Genomic DNA, 17,279 nt, shown 5'->3' with positions numbered 1-17,279 from the left:
AACTACATTGTACATTGATAAAATAAAAAAAAAAATGAAAATAATCTTCCTCGTGTGGTTGATTGGGAAGGAGTCGTATCCAAATGGGAAATTCGAGGGAGCCTGCAGCTGGTGCACCGAGGCAGGACGGAGTTATCAAGACATTTTGTCAGCGCTATTCTAACAGTAGGGACAAGGCGGTATGAATATTCCTGCCAGTCAACCACAGAGCTACCTTGTTTAGATTGCATCCCCGCCTCTTCCTCTTCAAAATTAATTTTAAAGAAACTGCCTGAGCTGTTTGTTTATTCTTTCTTTCCCTTCTTTCCTCCCTCCCCGTATGAGTCCATTTTCTGTTGCTTAAAACAGAATACCTGAAACTGGGTAATGTATAAGGAAATAAAATGTATTTCTTATCTCACAGTTTTGTAGGCTGGGAAGTCCAAAACCCTGGGGACACATCTGGTGAGGTCTTTGTTCTTGGTGGTGGCTCTCCCTTTTTGGCCTGATACATGATCTTTTTAAGCCTATGATGATTTTGTTAACACACATTCATAGACACACGCACACATACACATGCACACACACACCCAGAATATTTGTTAGTTTGGGCATGAAAGAGTAGAAACTCATGCTGTCAGTGGTAAATTTCTCAGACAACATAGTAATCATATTTTCAACAGTCTGCATAAATCTAGGAATAGTACATAAGAGAAAGTATTTAACACTGCAAAACCAGGCCTTCCCCATGCATCAGTAATTGGTTTTTCAAACCTTTCTGTCTAGAATCAGCCCATATATGCTCTACACGCTTCATCTGTGGCTAAATTATCTCACAAAATACTTGCTTCTTGCTTCTTTATTAGTTTTATCTATTCTCATTTGTTTGTTTTTCTTATTAAAGAATAAAGCAAATACCCATTATAATGACCCTCTGCTCTTTGTATCTTGTGTGATTCCACCTGAGGATTCCCATCTTGTGTGATTCTACTCTGTCACCTGAGTTTCTAGGTTAAGTTCCTTGAGTATCACTCCCTGTTGACTCCCTGCTTCCTTATTTTCTTGTTCCTTTATGCCTGATATGGAATTAACAGGAACAGTTTCGACATGTGTATCAATTAAGTTTGTGGTCTTCTGTAAGTAACAGAAAAGATGACGAATAATGGTTAAATAAATAGCTTTTTACACACACACACACACACGCACACACACACACACACATCCAGGTAAACATTGCTGCTTGTATTTGGTTAGAGACTGAACGGTACCAGGAAATCCTGTGATCTTTTAGCATTTCCCTCGTGTTGGTTGTCTCATGGTCTCGAGGTGGCTGCTAGAGCTCCAGACATCAAGTTTGCGTTTAAGGCAAAAAGAAAGAGAAAGAGAAAAAGAGAAGAATAAAGAGAGGTGCAGTCAATTATACTTTTTATCTTTTAATTTTTTTCCTTCCCAGAAACTGTTTCCCCATCCCCACTTAAAAGACTGCATTTTATGACTCACTGGTCAGATTGAACACAGATGTTAGGACTGGTATAAATTAGTGGTTTTCAACCAGGGACAACTTTGCCCCCCAGAAAACATATGACAATGTCAGGAGATATTTTTTGGCTGTTACAGTTAGGAGATGGGTGCTGCTGGCATTAAGTGGGTAGAGACAAGGGATTCTGGATTCTGGTAACATCCTACCACATACAGGATGTCCCCCCACCCCTTTACAACAAAGAATTATCCTGTCCCAGATCTCTATAGTTTCAGGGTGATGAAACCCTGGTCTAACTCACTCCCTGGATTCTGGGCACAGTGTAGCCCAAACAAAATTTGAGTATTATGAGAAAGAAATGGGGGGAGCTGATCAATAGAAAACTAATAGTTCTGACCACCATAAATCCAGATCTTTTCCCAGAACATTCAAAGCATTGCTCAAGCACAAGACTCCATTTTGGCAGAATGTTAGAAAATAGTGGTCCTGATTTTCAGTTGGTCTGTATTTTTTAATTAGTGAAAGATAAGAGTTTTGGAAGAGATTCTAATAACTATACAGACCGACCACTTTATCCACTTCATTATAGAGGAAACGATTGTTAATTTTGTACTTTATATAAGCACAGAATAAACACTGAGACTGTATTTATATTAATTAGAGACACAAGTTTACTGGCTAACCTGAATCATTAGTTTCCTCAGGGATCAATATCTATTCTCCCAGTTGTATGAGTTTTCCCCCCCTTTTATCATCAGGCTCTGAGACTATGTCCTTACAATAATAAATATAAAACTGAGGATTTTAAAAACATTTAAAAAACTTACACACATATGGTAATAACTCTTCTATGTGGACCCCTGGGAAAACTACATGTGTGTACTATTTTCAAAGGGTTCTAAATATTAGGTCTACTTATCTTAGAGCTGGGGAGAGGTTATTAACTCTATTTTAAACATGAGAAAACTGAAGCTCAGAGAAAATAAATGGTTTATTCAGAGTGTCAAGGTTGGAAAGTAGCGTACCTGAGATTTCTTGCTCAAAGTTAAGGCGTATAATACTTTCATCCATTTTGTACTCTGGATTATTTAATCAGAGAAAATCAAACAAAATATTAAAGTTACTGTGTTTTGGAGGGATCTGATCCTTGAGGGCTAAAACTGTTACAAAAATATTCCTGATTATTCTCCGTGTTAGTTAGAAAATTTTATTTATTTTTGTTTATTTACTCTGATCTCCATAACTCACTCTCTCTTTTCTCTACACCCAAAGGCTACCAACCATTGTCATGCATTTAATGTTCATCTCTAATGACATATTTTTGCACATGGTCTTTATTTTTACATTTATTGTCAGAATTGAACACACAGTCAGTTGCCTTTATTTCAACAAGAATGTGGTCGAAACCAAAGTTGTGTTACTTTGGACTGCATTTAGAATTTCCATTTCCTTTAGTTTAATTTGAGATGTATACTTATTATCACTAGAATTTGCATTTCATTCTTTCCATTTTGCACTCCACTTTGCAAAATAATATTGGCACAATTAAATACAATATTTAATGAACGGCAAAAATGCAAGTATAAAATTGGTCACACTATCAAAATGTACATCTGACCATCACCACCACCATCTTGCACACGTGCACGCACCCGCACACACACACATGCACGCACATGCACATTGTTAAAGCTTCTTTAATCACTTCACATTGCTTTTAGGATAAAAATTAAGGTTTGTATGGAGGCAAATAAGACCTGGCATAGCTCGGCTCCCACTCAGTTCTCCATCCTCACTGGGTGCTGTGCTGTCTGGCACTTTCTGTGTTCCACCCACGCTACAATCCCTGCTTCTCACCATGCTCACTCCTGCCTCAAAGCACTTCCTCAGCCTAAACATCATCTTTTCTCATCTCATCCCTGTTAAGTTTATTAGTCTTACACGCATCTGCTCAAATACTCCAATGGGAGCGTTTAGCACTATATACCTCTTCACTATAGTCCATGCCAGAGTTGTAATTTTACATTTGATTTAAGTGACCTTTTACTTAATATCAGTTGCCTCCTCTATAACACAAATTGCTTGTTGACAAAGACTATTTCTTTTGGCCTTTTCTTGTATGGCCATAGACTGGCACAATGCCTGGCACTTAATAAAATTATGACAACAAAGGATAGTTTGTACTATTATATGTTAACTCAAAGTGTTTATTTTTCATTAGTAAGGCATTTGATGGGCATCCATCAATTGCACTCAAACGCCAAATACACAATACTAGAATACTGCTCTGCTATATGCTCTCTCTAGTTCTCTTTTCTGGGTCACTCCAACCTCCTGGGAAATTGATTCATTCTAGAGATGCAATTATGGCCACCAGGGCAACAGTAAAGTTGCTTTACATCAGTGACTGGCATGCTTCTTGTAAGAACCCATGAGATTGAGTGATTGTGACATTTTGAAATAGCCTCAATGGACAGGCAGTGTTTTGTTTCCAGAGCTTTGGTTATTAGTAATCATAAGATAGGTTGAATGAACGTCATTGCTAAACACTGTTGAAGAAACGGGCGTGGACAAGATCCAGTATGATCTGAGACAGATTGACAGAGAGCAAAATACTACCAGAGAGGCTGGGGAAGCATCATGAACACGGTTTTCTTCTGGTCCCTGGGAACATCCCTCTTACATTCACTGGACACTGGATTTAAAGAATCATGTATCGGGCCGAGCCGTGGCGCACTTGGGAGAGTGCGGCGCTGGGAGTGCGGTAACGCTCCCGCTGCGGGTTCGGATCCTATATGGGAATGGCCGGTGCACTCACTGGCTGAGTGAGTGCCGGTCACGAAAAAGACAAAAAAAAAAAAAAAAAAAAAAAGAATCATGTATCAACCACTATTCCTATAACTCTTTTAAGACCACGTGTTTTGCCTGTATTTGCTGTTTGGTGAACATCCCTTTATTCTTCCACATTCACAAACAAAGGAAGAAGCTTTCATGACTCTCTGTAAGTTGAGGGTTGTATTGTCATGTATGTATGAGTCATGACACACAAACAATTCTGGGGATGAATATTATCTAAGCAAACTATTTCATTCTCTATTTGTTGAATGGCATGTGTTTTTTAAAATCTAATGACATCTAATTGTACCCTCTGCAGTCTCTGAGTTTATAAAATCTTGGCTAATTCTACAAAAATATTCAAAAATTATCTTTTATAGGACATCCCATCCCATGTTTTGGGGAAATAACTTAGGTACTTATGAAGAGTTTCATACAGCTCTAGAAGTGATGGTCAAGTGATAGCTTAAACTAATCCTTTTACTTAGAAATAAAACTGAATAGTTATACCTGTATGTACTGATATGGAGCAATAGCCCTCTATAAGCTTAAATGTTAGGAATATTAGTTGGATCCTTGGTTGCAAGCAAGAGAAACTGACTGGCTAATTTATGAAAGAGAAATTTATAGAAGATATGAATATGTATGAGTAAGGATTGAGAATGGATGGAAGATTGCAAGCCCAGGTTTGGAACTAGGGAAGAAACTTGGGAGCTGTAAAGGGACAAGAAGCAGGGAGAGGAGGGGACATACAGCAACCTTCTAATTGCCCACAGATCCTGATCAGGAAACTGCCACTCTGCTGTCACCAAGATCTCTGCAGGGAATTACATCCAAACCTCTGTCTTCCTTACTGGGTGATTCTGCCTAGGGAAATCTGCAGTTGCAGTCAGATGGTGGCTCAAGCTGGAAAAATGGGAGATGGAGCAGCTGCGGGCTAGCCAGGCATCTCTCTCTTTATATAAGTAATGGCAGAACTTCTCCAAGTAGACTCGACTGAGCTTCCTCACAGCATGGCAGTCTCAGGGAAGTGAGCCTGCTGAAACAGCAGTTCAGGGCTCCAACACATTACTTCCAGTTACCAAGGCCTCACCTCAGAAGTCACACAATATTATTTTCACATGTCACATACCTTCTCAGACTCAAGGGTATAGTAGACCCCACCTCTCAGAAGGGGAGTAGAAAGGTCCTAGATAATTTTGGAAAGAATAGAGATATTGTTGTAGCCATTTTGGGAAAATGCAATTTGCCATTCATAGGATAATAGTATTTCATCACTGCTGTAGATTGGATACCACCCCCCACCCCAACCTCCCTGAGGCTTAATCCCCCCTGTAACTGTTGAGGGTGGGAAATCCTATTATGGTAATTGAAAGATGGGGTCATGAAGAGGTGATTAGATTGTAGGACCATGCTTTAGTGAATGGATTAATAATGGTGGTCAGGGGCATCGTTCTGAGGGCTTTAAAGGAGAGCACATGAGAGGTTTTTCTTTCTCTACTCTGCCATTTTCTGTCATGGGAGACCCCTGGGTAACTGTCACCATCACCAAGACCCTCACCAGATGTGTTCCCTGGACTTTGGGCTTCCCGGCCGCTGAAACTGTAAGCAGTAAATTTCATTTTCTTATAAATTACCCAGTTGCAGGTATTTTGTTATAAGCAGCAGAAACAGACTAATACAATCACATTCCATGTAGCATTGTTTGCAATATCCTCCACAGAGTGCCTATAAAAATTCACAAATTGTCCGTACTTTAAAAAGAAAGTCATGGTTCTCTTATTCTGATTATTTTAATACAAGAATCTTGGGAAATATTTGTGTGAGTTTACTGATAAAGTATGTTCAATTTATTGGCATAACTACTTCAGGTTCAGAAGATTGCACTTAATAAATGAGGGTTGAAATTAATTATGACTTTTTTTGTGACAGTTATAAAATATCCGGGAAGACAGAAAAATAAAGACATTTGTAAATATATGCTAAGTGTTTGTTATAATGTGGGAGCAGATTAGTTCAAAGGATAGTGACTTGGGAGGCAGAGAGATCTGAGTTTCAGTCAAGCCCCCACCACTTATTAGTTAAGTGACACCAAAGACTGTAATTGCCTTTTCTAAGCTATAGCTTTTCATTGGCAACTAACACCAATGAAAAGCTATACTAACACCACCACTTGTCATGAAGAGTTGCTATAAAAATTAGATATAAAAGAATTAAATTGACTAACTTTAATAGGTCCATAGGAAATTGAAGGAGCTCCCAACATCAAGCCAACTAAAAGAAAGTGGGGGGAAAAAAAAAATCAATGCTTCCAAATACTAAGATAATTGATAATAATATGACAAATGGTCAATATCATAGAATTGGTTTTTATTTTTCATCCTTTTTTGTTGCTATAGATAATATGAGAGGACTTCAGAAAGTTCATAACAAAGGGAGTTAAAATATAAAGGCAAAAAATACAAACTTTATTTCTCAACATAAGCTTCATCAAGTTCAAGACACCTTTGTAAGTGATGACACCAGCCATCTAGTCTATCCCAAATGAACTGAGTATCCTGGGAAAACATGTCAAAGCAGTCTTTTTTACATTATTAACTGAAGAAAAATGGCTGCCCTTTAAACATTTTTTTGAGATTAGAAAACAAAAAGTCAGAAGGAGACGAATCAGGACTATGAGGTGGATGCCTAATGATTTCCTATAGAAACTCCCACAATATTGCCCTAGTTTGATGAGAGGAATGAGTAGGAGCCTTGTCATGGTGCAGAAGTTTTCTTGGGCATTTTTCTGCTAAAGCTTTGGGTAACTTTCTCAAAACACTCTCATAACAAGCAGATGCTGTCGTTCTTTGGCCCTCTACAAGGTCAACAAACAAAATTCCTTAAGCATCTAAAAAACTGTTGCCATAATGTTTGCCCTTGACTTGTTTACTTTTGCTCTGACTAGACAGGCCACATCCCCCTTTTGGTAGCCATGGCTTTGATTGTGCTTTGTCTTCAGGCTTGTACTTGTAAAGCCATGTTTCCTCTCCTGTTACAATTCTTTGATAAAATGCTTCAGGATCTTGATCTCACTTATTTAAAATTTCCATTGAAAGCTCTGCTCTTGTCTGCAGCTGATCAAGGCACATTGGTTTTGGCACCCCTATAACAGAAAGTTTGCTGAACTAATTTTTCAGTCTGAATCGTGTAAGCAGAACCAGTTGAGATGTCTATGGTGTTGGCTATTGTTTCTGCTATTAATTATCAGTCCTCTTCAATTAGGGTATAAACAAAATTAATTTTTCCTTGCAATTTATGTTAAGGGTCTGCTGCTGTGGGCTTCATCTTCAACATCGTCTCATTCCTTCTTAAAATGAGTTATCCATTTGCAAACGCTGAGTTCTTTGGGGCATTGTCCCCCTAAACTTTTCATAAAGCATGTATGATCACCATTCTTTCCCCCAAGCTTCGGGATAAATTTGATGTTTGTTTTTGTTTCAGTTTTAGTAGAATTTATGTTGCTTTGATAGGGACTCTTTTAAAACTCCTGTCTTATCCTTCTCAGTGCCTCAGACTAGATTCTGTTCATGTCTAGATTCATGTCTACAACTAGACATGTTATAAGAAGTTAATATGAGTTTATTCTGGTGCAAAAAGTTTTTGAAATTCATCCATAGTTTTTTCACAATGCACATTTCCCATGAACTTTTTGAGAACCAATTGTACAGATCTCGCAGTGATTAAACTTAGGCTAAGCTAATTCTTAGCGCCAATTGAAATGACTTTAAAAGATTAAATGGTCTGAGAAGAAATTCTCATACTAAAGTTTGTGTACCTGCTACAGACTGTGCCATAAATATAAAGGAAGAGAAAGGACTTTCAGTATCTGGAAACTGAAAATGCAGTCATGTGGAAATGGTTCTTTTTCCTTTACCTCAGCAGTAAGATTTGGGATGTTGACTCAGTTGACAAAATGACACACCTTGCAAATCCTTTCTTTGACTTTGAGGTGTAAACAATGCTCCTTCTTGCCATTATTATCACTGCTTACTTTTTGACTCTGAAGACTACTGACTCAGAAGAGTCCAGTGTCTTCACAACCATGATTTAAAATTAGTCAGGCTGCTTGATTCAACTCCCAGCCCCCACCACTCCCTGACCGTGGGGTCTGGTCAAGTTTCTTACCCTCTCTGTGCCTCGGTTTGCTCATCGGTAAAGTGAAAATATTGATGGTCATGATGAAAACTAAATGAGACAATCAGCATCTAGCACACAGAAGACACTCAATTAATATTAATACATAGTAGCTGCCGCAACTATAAGGAGCTATTATTGCATACGTAATGAAGAAACCTTCTTTTAATGGTAATTAATTGATAATTAATTATAAAGTGTCCTATAATATCAAAGCATTAGATCATTTCCTGCTACAGCAAAAATAAATGCAATAAGATTTCTCACATGTAGTAAACTAAGTTATAGATTATACTCTTTGCATCTTATCTCACTGCCGAATATTAAATTCAATAGTGTCAGCCTTTTAAGTAGAGAAAAGCTTATTTATAGACTGTCTTTTCCTGTAAATATGGAACTGCAAATGGATCAAATGCAGGAGGAGGGAAAGTGTAAAAAAGTTCAGAGTAGAATGCAAAAAGTAGATATGAAAGAAAAGGAAAGGAAAATGCCTTGCATATATCCGCATGTCAAAAATTTCACAGGGTGTTTCTTCTGTTTGTTTTGTGTGTTTTTTTTTTTCTTTGTTTGTTTGTTTTTTTTGCCAAAGCAGAGCAGTTCACAGAAACTTAGGCTGAGTCCCAAGCTGAGTCATCAACTAAACAACCCATCTGGAAAAAAAACTGGTTTTGGCCAGTCTAATGGAAATAAAATTTTAGTCTCTTGCTTCTAACTGGAAAAAATTATTGTCATTCCATTTTCATGGGACAGTGATCACTGGAACGCTTGTGTTGTCAGAATACAAACTAGCTATTTCCTTCAAAAGCCTCAACTTTATACTTTAAATATCCTGGTTTAGTAGCATCCATACGGCTTCCTTTCAGGTTCTCCACATTCAGTTCTCTATTTCAATCTTTTTAAATCAATTTCTGGAGAAGAAAAATATCAAAAACATACACACACAGCACTTATCTAAGTCGTAGAAAAATATCTCCCATGTTAATTTTCAAGGGAAAAAGAATAAAAGAAATAAACAAACAAACAAGAAGAGAGGGAAGGAAGAAAGGAGGGAAGAAAAAATTTATCTATAGTGGGATAACAAATTGAGGTGACATAATTTGAAAGGACAGAGTAAACACAGTCAAGCACAGCTGCATAACTTGTGGGGCCAGTGCAAGATGAAAATGTGGGGGCTGTCACCCAAAAAAGTATTAAGAATTTCAAAAACGCGGAAGGGGACTAATAAACCAAATGGGTAGCTCTTCTGAGCATCGGGCCCTGGGCACAGACTGTGCACCCCTGAAGACGGCTTTAAATGTAGTTTTGCACTTTGTCTAAAAATATACTTCTTCGTGAACCTTCATGCTCAGCTTAAGAGATATTAACTTTTAGTGCCATCTGGTGTGACTTAGTCTGATCTGCTAATTTTCTTTTAGATACTCCCCCATTTGTCTAGAAAAAAGAGCTGAGTTTCTCTTCCACTTCTCCCCTGACTAATCTCTAAAAAATTTTAGGGCCTCCTGGGGGGAAGAGTGTCACTGGAGAAAGTAAGGATTAAGGTCTCTGGCCCAGTACCCTCTGGTCCTTCTGTTTGCTGGTTAACGTCTCCTGTGCGTCTGGGGGATACTCAATACCGGAGGCCACGTCTGTAGCAGGTTAACTTGGGATCTGGGAGACTGCCAGTTCTTAGAGGGACTAGCATTCTTAGATTTTTTAAAAGATAGGATACAAAGTTCACTTTTTCTTGTGATGTGTGGGAACTTGGGAGAAATATCAGATTAACCAAAGACAAAATGTAGGGGTTGTACGTTTGCTTTACGTATGAATACAGGCTGTGATTCACAAGAAATTTATAACCTAGCCATGTATGATAGATTTTCTAACATTAAAAAAAAATTACAAGTAAATCTTGATTTATGTCGGGTGAGTTTTGTGAACATTTTTGAGACCAAAAGTCAAACAAAAAAATCCTCATATATTTAAAATCACAAATTTGACTTGCTATTTAAAGGAACACTGCAGTAAAATCATTTGTTAAGTGAAGATTTTTTTTAAGTGAATACACTTTGCCCATTGTTTCTCTGTGTTTTGTTTTGACGGATTCAGTGGAAAAAGACATTCATGGGACCCATTATTGCTCATTTGTACATTAAATCTTTCTCTTTACTGGTTCTTTCCTATCTTCATTTAAGAGTCAAGAATCTTCCGTCCTCAAAAAATATAAATAAAAACAGAAATAAGTACTGTCTGGCCTAATATACGCCCAATGCTTTTGGTACCACTGTGAGCTAAGGACAGCATCACCACTTAAATTAATCAATGGGTGAATCACCACAGGGACTGTTGAGTAACAAATGACATCCAAGCAGAGCTGACGTTCCTCCTCTCAGCTCTATTTTGATGTCATTTGTTACTAAACAGAACTCAGTGAGAAAAGTTCACTAAACCATCCTACTTTTGTGATTTCTTCTTGGAGGCAAATATGTCTATGTAGGCGTGAGAGACTCCCTGAGTTCTGATGGAAGAGCACAAATGGTAGTGTTCAGAGTGCAAAGCCTTAGTGACATAAATTCTTACCATAACGACTCACGTTCGATAGCAAAGAACACTAGCATCTCTCTAAAATAAAATGCTGACTCAAAAATCAGGAACAGTGAAATTATTCTAAGTGACAACCCCCCCCCCCCCCGCTATTAAATATATTCTTATGTGGGAATTATGTGAGAATTATTACATGCCATCCTAATATTATTTTATGTTAGCCAATTGTTCCAGAAAAATGAGGAAAGTGCTAGAATGAGGAATGCTAGAATACTGAATGAGGAAATTCCTCTATTCGACTTGGTTGGGGAACTTTGTGTTTTCTGATAAGAAAGCATAGAATTGTGCTATAATATTTTAGGCATGATTTTTATTTTATGTAAAAAGCTTGTAAATTTGTCTCTAAGGAGTTGTGAAGGGCACAACTGTCATGCAAACAGGCTTGTCATCACTAGGTTCCTGTTTTTGACCCTTCGGCTTTAACATTTCCATCATTTCCCCCCACAGAATCTGTTTTTTAAAGCACTTATGGTATGTCAGCATATTTTTTAGATATATGTTAACTATAGCATTTGGTAATGTACTTTTTATATTGATTTCAAACGTGCAATTTTATAATTTACTTCAAAATGATTACTCGTGGAAGTTTTAGCCTCTGGTTTATTTCAACTTTTGATCTTTACCGCCATCTAGTGGTCATTTTTTAAAACTCCTGTTGTGTACAGTACAACAAACTACGATGAAATACGGAAGTACTAGAAAGCAGGTTCTGTGTCTTCACGGGATTTACAATTTCACCCAGGACGCATAAGCTGTAGGCATGAAAAATATGGCAAAAATTTTTAATAGAATATGAAAGAACAAAAATGATCAACAATGGAGAAAAAACTATATATTATGGAAACTATATATTCTACATGTTATAGAATATATGCAGAATAATGATTTTTATCATACGTTTATTATTTTATTTTGAATAAAGCATTAGAAAGCTAACATACTTTATTGTCAATATAGTTGAACACTGCATTAGATTAACGGAGCACAGCTTTTCAGAAATCACACAAATCATTCTGGCCCCCTCTTCTCACCTGTATTTCCTAAGAGTGCATCTCAGTGACTACTTCCACTTCTTCTCTCCTGTTTATTCTTCACTGCTCCACTAAAATGACCTTGGCCAGCCAGCAGTGACCTTACCAATCAATAAAATAACCACTTTTAGTTCTTATTTTACTGTGCTCCATTTGTGTGAGGAAAACAGAATAGTTTAGTCAGGCTCCCTGACTATGGTCTGGTTGGGGGTGATGCAGCACATTTCTTGTAAACAAGTTGTGTGTGGGTGGAGTTATTGCGCATGTGCACCCATGTATCATTTTAGTTTATTGCTATTATGTGTTCTTCAGTTTGTGAAGCGGGCTGGCCTGCAGAGCTCACATCTAAAAATAGAGCATGTTTTCTCTGCTGGCAGCTGCTCAGTTTTTCTTTGGACTTTGCCAGTAGCAGTTGAGTTTCTGAGTTTCTCTTTGTACTGCCTAGCTCTTAGGTGTATGTGTGCTAAATAAAGACTACTCATTCTTCAACCAAAGCTCCAAGGACCTTTTTGCCAGTTACCTAGCTCATAGACCTGCATGTGAAGGGATTGTGAACGGCTTTGAGGGGTCTGTGAGCTCCAGACCTAGCCCTAGCTCTACAATTCGACATGTTCTTTTACATTTTCTCCTTCTTCTATGCCTTCAAACCTCATGTTCTTTCCTGGTTCTCTGTCCATTCCTCCTTTTTCATGGGTTCTGCTTCCTTTCACTAATTGCTAAGTATTATTGTTATTATCCAGGGTGGTCTACTTGGCTTACATGATATCATCTACATGTATGTTTTTATATTCCATTTGCATTTTGATGCTCTTCAAATCTGTGTGAGCATTAACTTCCCAGAGCCCAGGCCTTGCACACTGAGTGACTATTGCTCACTTGGATGTCCTGGGGAACTAAAGCTCACCACGCCTGCCCTTTCTATCTGAAGGTGGACACTGGGACTCTCGAAGAAGAGCATGGGCTTGAGAGAGACGAATAAAGCAATGCAACCAGTTACCAGAACCATCATCTGTGCTGCTAACAAACAGAAGGAAGGCAGTGAGATACCGATAGCTGCCAGTGTGATCATTGGGAATGGAAACAAGCAAAGAAAACAAGGATGTTTACCAGCAGAAACTTGCTGGCTTTTAATAGCAGCAACTATCAATAAGAATTAATAATTCCATTTAGAACTCAATAATTTGAAAGAAGAAGTCTGGAAGAGAGTTCTGGTCCTTGAATGAATGATTCTTGCTTTTAAATACTCTTTGTCTTTAGTCTCCTGGTTCTGCACTAACAAAATGTTGAATTTATTGTATTGCCTAAAGCCAGGTCACATGCAAAAGGGTGACTTCCAAGTATTTAAGACCATTAGCCTCAAGCGGAGACGCACCTGATAGTGAGAAGAAATGAAGAGATAATTAAAAGTGCAAATGTAAAAAAGAGAAAAAATGCCTCTTGATGGCCATTATGGATTGAACTGTATCCCCCCAAAAGTTTAATGTGTTAGAGGCTTGGTTCTCACTGTGACAGTGTTAAGAGGGTGGGAAATACCATTATGGTAATTGAAAGGTGGGGCCCTGAAGAGGTGATTAGATTGTAGAACCACGCTGCAGGGAATAGATTAGTGATGGTGGTCAGGGGTGTAGTTCTGAGGGCTTTAAAAGGAGAGCAGGAAAGAGTCTTTCTCTGCTCTGCCCTTTTCTGCCATGTGAGACCCCAGAATTGCTGCAAAGCCAAAACCTAAGAAAACCCCCACCAAGTGTGTTCCCTGGACTTTGGACTTCCCAGCCTCTGAAGCTTTAAGCAATAAATTTTATTTTCTTATAAATTACCCAGTTCTAGGTATTTTGTTATAAGGAACAGAAATGGACTAATACAATGGCATATAAAATTAGATAATTATTCAATTACTTCTTTGCAGGGATCTTTAACATCTACCCCAAAAGATTACATATTTCCTTTACATTGTAAATATATTATTCTTTCTCAGCTGTGAAAAGAAAAAAAAATATTTTAAATTTCTTTTATTCATTCTTGTGAAAAAATTGCAAAGTAGACAATTGGAAAGTACTTTAATTAATTGTATATACCTCTTTATGGATTTTAAAAATTTGTACAAGTAAATATGAACATTATTAAATTAAGAAAATAGTTTTGTATTATTTTTATTTGAAATGCATTTAAGTCACTTAAATCATTTTTCTTAATTTGTGTTTATATTGTCTGAGAAAGCACCATGTTTCACAGGTAAACCTATTTGAAAAATTCATATTCTTATTTCTTCATATAGTTTACCTCAATAACTCTTACTACAGACACATAAAACTTTATTTTATCAACTTTAGAAAGTATATATTAATATTCCTATTGCAAAAGATGAAGACAGTATCTTTGTTCAACTCTCTGATCTCTGTAGCACCACTTACTCCAACACACATTTGTTAGTTACATTACTGAGTTTTTGTAATAATTGCATATACACATTTAAATGTTGGACAACTTTTGGAATGTTTTTGGCTCCAGATTAAAAAACCAAAAAACAAAAACCAAAAGACAAAAAGCTACCTGATTATTATTATGGCTTAAACTAGTAAGGATTTGTAGAGAATTCATAAAGCAAGTGTACTTCACAGGGCCTGGTTTTCCAAAGCCTTGCAGTTTCAAATATTGACCTTGCAAAGGACAGGAAATTTTCCCCAGGCTATTGAGTCTCTGTTGCAAGATAAGAATTGTAACACAGCAAGGTTGCTGGCTCAAAGACAGACAAGTTACTAATTGATACGTAAAGTTACTAAAAAGCTGTGGAGGGAAAAGGAATGTTTGCTAAATCAAGCCTTTGTTAGTGGATCACTTAATTGTCTAATAGAATGTCATCTGACTTGTTTTTATTGAATGTTACCAGCTTCTATTGTTAAACTTGTTAAACTGTACTTAGCAAAACCCCACCTATGTCTCTTCCTGTAACTTCTTGGTCTGGAGAATAAATGCAGGAAGGGAACCCCAATTCATGCTTAATTTCCCAAATGGAAGGATGCCTCACACTTGAGGGTCCTGGGATATTAATCACTTCTGGAGCTTCTCACTGCTCAAAAGAGATGGGCTTTGAGTAATCTTTGGTGGCTCCGTCACTCAGGGCAAAAGGGGTGACAAATCCATGGGAGGCAAAGCAACAAGGATTTATTTCTTGCTCATAACAAGAAGTCTAGAGTTGTGTGGTTTTAGTGTTGGCCAAGAGGCTTAATAACATCAAGGCCCTTCCTTGGACAGCAACTCTGCAATCTCTTGGCCTTCCCTTCTATCTGAATAGACATCCATAAGAGATTATCTTCTCCTTTTATGCCATTATTTGGGGTATATATTGTAGCTAGGTGCAAATATGGAGGCCCAGTCATTCTACTCTCAGCCATTTACTAATTACTCTGACAGTAACCTCTCTCCCAACTATAGTGTGTCTCTGTTTACTTTTGAGCTAGATTTCACAGGGAAAAAAAAGTTCCTATCCTTCTTGCAGCCTTCTTCTGCACATTTTGAGTTGTCTTCTATATTCCAATTTATCCATCAATATGATTTTACCAGCTGTCTATATTATAGAAATTCAATATTTATGTTGCTGATCAATGGTATATTTTCTTGTTTTACCATCGTAAGTAATCTATTCTTCTTGGGTGTGTTCACTGTCATCTCAGGGAGATAGATGGAAGGAAGGAAAAGTCCTCTGTTCAGGTCAGTTTTTTGAACTAAAAGTTTGTAAGTATGATTTAAGAGTGTTTCCATTAACCTAAACATAACACACAAATATTTCACTTTGTAAATTAAAAGTTGAATAGCAGGGACTTTTTAATTTTAACTTATCATATCAAATGGTTAGTTCACAATGTTTAGTGAAAACCATGAATTCTAAGCTTGACATTCATGAATATTGTATGTGCTAGGATCTGTGTTTAGTATTATTTTCCAAATACTATATTTAATAATATATAATACTATATAATTCAAAGACTACATAATACAAAATTTTGTTTGAATTTTGAAGAATTTCAGACTTATGGAAAAGTTGTAAAGATAGAATAAAGAATTCTCCCATATCTTTCAATTAGATCCCCTAACTTTAATATTTTACCATTTTTTATCTTCTTGTTTTTACACTCTCTCTATCTCTCTCTCTCACACACACACACATATATATATATAATGTCCAGCATATATCTACTACCTTATTTAAGAGTCTTTTGTTCTTTGTCTAATCACAGCACTCCTTTTACTTCCTCATAGCACTCATCACAAGCTGTAATACTGTTCATTATCTGTCTGTCTTTCTCGAATGCAAACTCCATGAGAACATGTATCCGATTTGATCGCTGTTGTATTCTGATTACATAGTATGTGTTCAAAACATATTTTCTGAATTAATACATTGAACAATTTACTCAATCGTATCATTCCTCAGTTCACTCATCTGTACATACAGCTAATAATAGTGAGATTAGAAGGATTAAATGAGATAATCTTGGGAAAGTACTTAGAACAGGGATTGGCACCTATAAACAAATATTATTATTTTTCCTTTTATTGTTGTTGCTATCAACATTATTATTAAGAGGACAGAAGCCAGGGAAGGGTACTAGGAGGGAGGATGGGAAAAAAAAAAAAAAAAAGGAAGGATAAAAGAAAAATGGAAGCAGAAAGGAAAGAGGAAGAGAAGGAAGGAAAGAGGGAGGGAGGGAAGAAAGGGATGAACCAAAAGAAAAAAGTCACTGGACTTTGACATAAGCTGGGAAAAACATTTGTCAAGGCTACAGACATTAAAATTCTTAGATACCTTCATACCAGGTTCTTTGGGTAGCATATCCCAATACTCCGATCTCAGAAAAAGACTACCTTCAGTTTTCCATTAATCAGTTGGTATTCTGGATTGAAAGATCTGACTCTTTTGCATCGCGTTACTGGACGGAGTCCCTCTCGAGAGACCAAATTCCCCTGGCACACGAGCAAAGCTGGGACTCAGGTGCTCCAAGTACAGGAACCAAGATTTGGGATGAGCTGAGCCCACACGAGTGCTGCCACCTGGTGGGCACTGCCGTCTGCGCACTGGCCTGTCTGACGACAACGTATTTATATTTAGGTAAATGAATTTGTCACTGTAAGCTGTAAAATTAGATATGAGTTAGAAAATGAGTTAAAACAATATAACATTTGCATTAACAAATAGCAATCAT

This window comes from Cynocephalus volans, chromosome 16, assembly GCF_027409185.1.
Source record: "Cynocephalus volans isolate mCynVol1 chromosome 16, mCynVol1.pri, whole genome shotgun sequence".
In the NCBI taxonomy this organism is placed as follows: Eukaryota; Metazoa; Chordata; class Mammalia; order Dermoptera; family Cynocephalidae; genus Cynocephalus; species Cynocephalus volans.
This window is presented reverse-complemented; position numbering follows the sequence as displayed.